The following is a 5,966-nucleotide window of genomic DNA, read 5'->3' as shown; positions in this document are numbered from 1 at the left end:
TAGAATCATTGAAAGCATCCATCTGAAGCTACCCAATAGACCTGTTGACTACAAATGTCCCTGCTCCACTTCCCGACAAGGAACATATTGTACTACTCCCTCTGTTCTTAAATATAAATCTTTTATAGATTCGAATGCGGACTACATACGGAGCAAAATGAGTGAATGTACACTCTAAAATATGTCTATATACATTCGTATGTAGTTCTTATTGGAATATCTAAAAAGACTTATATTTTACCGAAAAAGGCTTTCGCCCTGCTTTATAAATAAAGCAACGATGAACAACACCCGGTACAAATGCATGCCACCACAACACACGCACCCACCCAAGGCAGTTTAGGAACAGAGGAAGTAATATTGTCGGAGTAATGGGCCACGAGTAGGCTAACCCGAGGCCCAGAACCTTTCAAAACATCGGGGCTGACTGCGCCCCTCAAGACACCAGGATGGAGAGCCGCCTTCCAGAGGCCGGCTAAAGGAACAACCGATTGCCCGCCTGCGGCTGAGTCCTGGAGGCGAGGTCAAGACGGGCCGAGTCCCGCTTGGCGGCTCCCAGAGGAGCCGGCCACGGGGAGTCAGCCCACGACACCAACAAAGCCCATGCCCTCATAAGGGGGGATGGGACGGGAGTGACAACAGTAAAGCCCACTCCCTCCCCTTTTCATGGGATGGCTAGGCCACAGTGCGCCATACCAGTGGAGATCTCCGTCCAGCGAGGCACTGTTGCCGTGCCATCCCTGACATCAGCAACAGTGGGCGGAGTCCTGCACCCACGACGGCCTGTCGGTACGGTCCACGGATGCTGGGCCCTACCGGTCAGCGAGAGTCCAGAAGACGGCAAGAGCGCCACCAGTCGGACCTGAAGGGAGCCGGCCCCCGGAAGTCGGCCTGCCCCTCCCACGGGTCCCACATGCCATTAACCAGACGAGACGGGGAGTGGCTACAGTAATCGCCCGCTAGGTAGCAGGGCTGTAGCCACGACCCCATGACCAAGCCTGCGTCATTAGAGGCACAGCTACAGTAATCGGCAGCCGGCAAGACCCGCAAGTGGCGGGTACGGCCTATCGGCTTCGTACCAGACCAGTCGGCAGGGCCCACTAGCCGGCGGGCCCCAGCAGTCGGCATAGAGGCCGGCAGGCGAAGAGACTGACGGTTGGGCCCCGCGCCCAGTCAGGTTTACCATTGTACCCCTAGGGGGTAAGCCTATATAAACCCCCTAGGGCACCCATGCAAAGGGTTCCGATCTATTAGAACTAGACCTGACCATAGAGAAGGGGGAGAGCTGGCCTAGTCTCCTCCTGTCCACAGACACAGCTCGAGGAGCACCATTGTACTCACCTTTGCCTTAGTGATCATGTGGAGACCCCATAGAGTAGCACTAGGGGTGTTATCTCCTAGGAGAGCCCCAAACCTGGGTAAAGTCCGCCGGCATTTGTGTCTACGCCTCATCCCGTTTCCAGGCACCGGCGACATTCTACTCGCCCCCACCATGATAAGCCATCCATTGGCATATGTCGCACCCAACCCCCGACATTTGGCGCCCACCATGGGGCCTGGTGCACCGTCGTCCGGAGACCTGTTCTGGACGGGAACCCTTTTCCTCCATAGCGAGCGCAGCCAGCCTGTCACGCCAGACGGAGTCTACGCCGACGCGCTGCATGGCACTGAAATCGCCTGCGTGGCTAGTTGCCTCACCGATCTTGTAGGCGAGGTCCACCTCTCCGACGAGCCCGCATCCAACGCGGGCACAGGCGGCCCCGAGAGCCTCCTTGCAGGCCTCCTCGATCAACTTCACGTCGTCCGTGAGCCAGCTGGGGACTTGGAGTCCGTAGGCTCCACTGATCCGATGTTGGTCGACTCCGACACCGTGTCGCTTGACACGTTCCCCACCAACGTGGTGGTCTACGACGAGCCGCTTCCTTGCGCGGAGAGCGGTGGAAGCACCATCACGGAAGTGCTTGTCATCGATCATGGCGAGCACTCCGGCGGGGGTGATTACGACCCACTCCACGCGGTGCTGCAAGACCTGGCAGCGCCCATCCCTGAAGATGCCGACACCGAGACGCTGGAGGCACGCCGCCTTCAGCTAGTCGCAGGCGCCAAAAAGCTGGCCAGCCTGAGACGCCTGTCAGAAGCCTACCAGCGCGAGATGGACCGCGCAGTGGGCGGCACGCCGACTCCACCTGGGCCTAGCCGCCTTGGCACGGTCCAGCAGCGCGGTGTGGCTATCGCCGATTTGTTCGGGGCGAATCACCCCGTCTACGCCACACCTGCGGAGAATATTCGAGCCGCCCAGGCGGCGGCGGACGAGCTGGACAAGTTCGAGGGCAAAGAGTGTCGCTTGATGATGGAGCGCGTCCAGCGACTCCTTGACGCGGCTGCTGAGCAGAACGAGGCCGGCTGCCACACTAATGCGCCGCGCCGATGGAATGACAACCTGCTTCCGCGCCGAGACCAAGGCACGGAGTCTCGGACGCCGACTAGCAGCGTCCGCGGAAGAAAAGACAAGGAGCCGGCTGCCAGCCGCAGTCGGACTCGCATCACCATAGAGCGCGACCGAGACGGCCGCCCATGAACAGTGGAATGACGGGACGACTGTCCGCCTCCTCCCCCTCAGAGGGAAAGGCGAGTCTCCCCGCCGCCTGTAGATCACCCAACGCTCGGCGACCGCCTTGGCCGCCGAGAGGGAGTCGGTGAGAATGACGCCCGCCATCGAATCGACCATCTCCATCGATCCCTGGTGCTTGAGGAAGAAGATGAGTTGGGTCCGCCGTGTTTTGGCCCCCGCATCCGAGACGAGCCCTTCCCCAAAGGGTTCACGCTCCCCAGAGACACACCCAAGTACACCAGCTCTATGAAGCCGGAGGACTGGCTGGTCGACTACTCCACGACCGTCAGCATAGCAAACGGCAACAAGTGTGTTGCTGTGAAGTACGTTCCACTCATGCTCCAGGGCATGGCCCGGACGTGGCTGAACAGCTTAAGGCCCTGCAGCATCAACAGTTGGGTCGACTTCACCGACGCCTTCATCCGCAACTTCACCAGCATGTACAAGCGACCTCCCAGACCCCGCCAGCTCTCCTTATGCGTGCAAGGCCCCAGCGAGTCAACTCGCGACTACCTCACGCGCTGGGCCGAGCTCCCCAACTCTTGCAAGGGCGTGCACGAGGTGCAGGCTACTGAGTACTTCACTGCAGGATGCCGAGAGGGCACCCTCCTCAAGCACAGGCTTCTCTGCGATGAGCCGGAAACCCTCGACGAGCTGCTGATCATAGCAGACAAATACGCGACGGCCGATTCCTCCATGAACACGGAGATTCAAGTCAACGCAACCGGCAAAGTGGCTCCTCAGGCTCCCCGAACCCTAGCCGGAGACAACAGTTGACATCAACAGCAGAACGACCACAAGCGTAAAGCCCCCCCCCCCCCCCCCCCCCCCCTCCACCGGTCGGCAGGTGGCAAAAGTTGAAGACCAACAGCCAGAAGGGAACCTCCGCTCAGACGTCAGAAGGGCGGCAAGTCCAACTGGCAGCCGGCTTTCTCATATGAGAAAACTTTGGATGGACCCGCAAATTCCAGAGTGGCGCGAAGCCGTCCAACCACACCACTCGGAAATGCCACTGGCTCACGAGGATCGCAAAGGGAGATGGCCTTTTGCCTCCCCCACCTGCTGGGCAGCCGCCTCCCCCTCCGCCCAAGCAGCCGGTGGTCGGACCAGTCGGCGCAGTGCAAGACGAGTACCTAGAAGAGCAGGGAGCATACGTCGTGTTCACCAGTGTGGCCGACGATCGACGCAGCAGACAGCTGCAGCAGCAGGAGGTGAATGCAGTAGCTTCTGACACACCGGAGTTCATGCACTGGTCTGAGAAGCCCATTAGCTGGAGTCGGCCTGACCACCCCAAAGTAATGCCCAGACCCGGCTCTTATGCTTTGGTTTTGGACGCCACCTTTGCCACGGACAAGCGAGCTGCTCGTTTTGCCAGAGTCCTGATAGACGGCGGCAGCAGCATCAACATCTTTTACAAAGACACCATGGAGAAGTTGGGAATCAGGCAGAGGCAACTGCAGTCCAGCCGGACGGTGTTCCACGGCATAGTCCTTGGCCTTTCCTGCTCGCCAATCGGCAAGATCTTGATCGACGTCCTCTTCGGAGACAAAGATCATTTCCATCGTGAGTCAATATGGTTCGAGGTTCTGGACCTAGAGAGCCCATACCATGCACTGCTTGGCCGGCCAGCCCTGGCCAAGTTCATGGCCGTCCCCGACTATGCCTACCTCAAGATGAAGATGCCGAGTTCCAAAGGGATTCTGACCATAACTGGCGACTACAAGAAGTCGTCCGCCTGCGCATCAGAGAGCAGTCGGTTGGCTGAGTCCCTCGTGATCGCAACTGAGAAGCGGCTGCTAGATCTAGTTGTGGCGATGGCAAGCAAGCAGCCAGAGATGTCGCCTGATCCCAAAGAGTCAGAAGCTGAGGGCTCATTCAAGCCGGCCAAGGAAACAAAGAAGATACCTTTGGACCCGGAGCACCCAGAGAGGTACGTTGTCGTAGGCGCCCACCTCGACAGCAAATAGGAAGGTGAGCTCGTCGATTTCCTCCGTGAGAATCAAGACATCTTCGCATGGTCCCCCAAGGACATGCTAGGTGTCCCGACAGAATTCACCGAGCACAAATTACACGTCCGATCTAATGCCAAACCAGTCAGACAGCCTTTACGTCGCTTGTCAGAAGAGAAGAGGAGAGTTGTTGGAGAAGAGATAGCCTCGCAGCCGGCTTCATCATGGAAGTATTCTTCCCAGAATGGCTGGCCAACCCAGTCTTGGTACTGAAGAAGAACAAGCAGTGGCGAATGTGTATTGACTACACAAGCCTCAACAAAGCATGCCCCAAGGACCCGTTCGCCTTGCCAAGGATCGACCAAGTGATAGACTCCTCAGCTGGATGCGAGCTGTTGAGTTTCTTGGATGCATATTCAGGGTATCACCAGATCAAGTTAAACCCAGCCGATAGGCTGAAGACTGCCTTCATCACGCTGTTTGGGGCTTTCTGCTACCTAACCATGACGTTCGGCTTGAGGAACGCCGGTGCCACCTTCCAATGATGCATGCAGAAGTGTCTCCTCAAATAGCTCGGCAGAAATGCTCACGTCTACGTGGATGATGTGGTGGTAAAGACAGAGAAGCGTGGAACACTGCTGGAAGACCTCAAGGAGACCTTCGACAACTTGCGCCGATTTCAGATCAAGCTCAACCCAGAGAAATGCGTCTTCGAAGTACCAGCCGGCTAGCTCCTTGGTTTCCTGGTCTTCGAACGCGGCATAGAATGCAACCCTATAAAGATCAAGGCAATTGAAAGGATGGAGGTACCCAGCCGACTACTGGACGTACAAAAATTCACCGGCTGTCTGGCGTCCGTCAGCCGATTCATCAGTCGGCTGGGCGAGAAGGCCCTTCCCCTGTACCAACTCATGAAGAAGACCACTTTTTTCGAGTGGAACCACAAGGCGGACGAAGCATTTGTCCAACTAAAAAAGATGCTGGCGACTCCACCTGTTCTGGCGACTCCAACTCCTAAGGAGCCCATGCTGCTCTACATCGCCGCCACCAGCCGAGTGGTCAGCACGGTCATTGTACTAGAACGCAAGGAGGAAGGCAGAGCACTACCAGTTCAGAGACCGGTATATTATTTGAGTGAAGTACTGTCGACCTCCAAGCAAAACTACCCCCACTACTAGAAGATGTGCTATGGTGTGCATTTTGCCGCCAAGAAATTGAAGCCTTACTTCCAAGAACATCCAATCTCTGTGGTCTGCACGGCTCCTCTAGCCGAGATCATCGGCAGCCGAGATGCTTCGGGACAAGTGGCCAAGTGGACCATAGATTTGGCCCCCTACACCATCTACTACCAACATCGCACTGCCATCAAGTCACAAGCGCTGTCCGACTTCCTCGTCGACTGGGCC

This window comes from Triticum urartu, chromosome 2 (assembly GCF_003073215.2).
Source record: "Triticum urartu cultivar G1812 chromosome 2, Tu2.1, whole genome shotgun sequence".
Taxonomy (NCBI): Eukaryota; Viridiplantae; Streptophyta; class Magnoliopsida; order Poales; family Poaceae; genus Triticum; species Triticum urartu.
The sequence above is the reverse complement of the archived record's forward strand: the minus strand, read 5'-3'. Positions refer to the sequence as shown.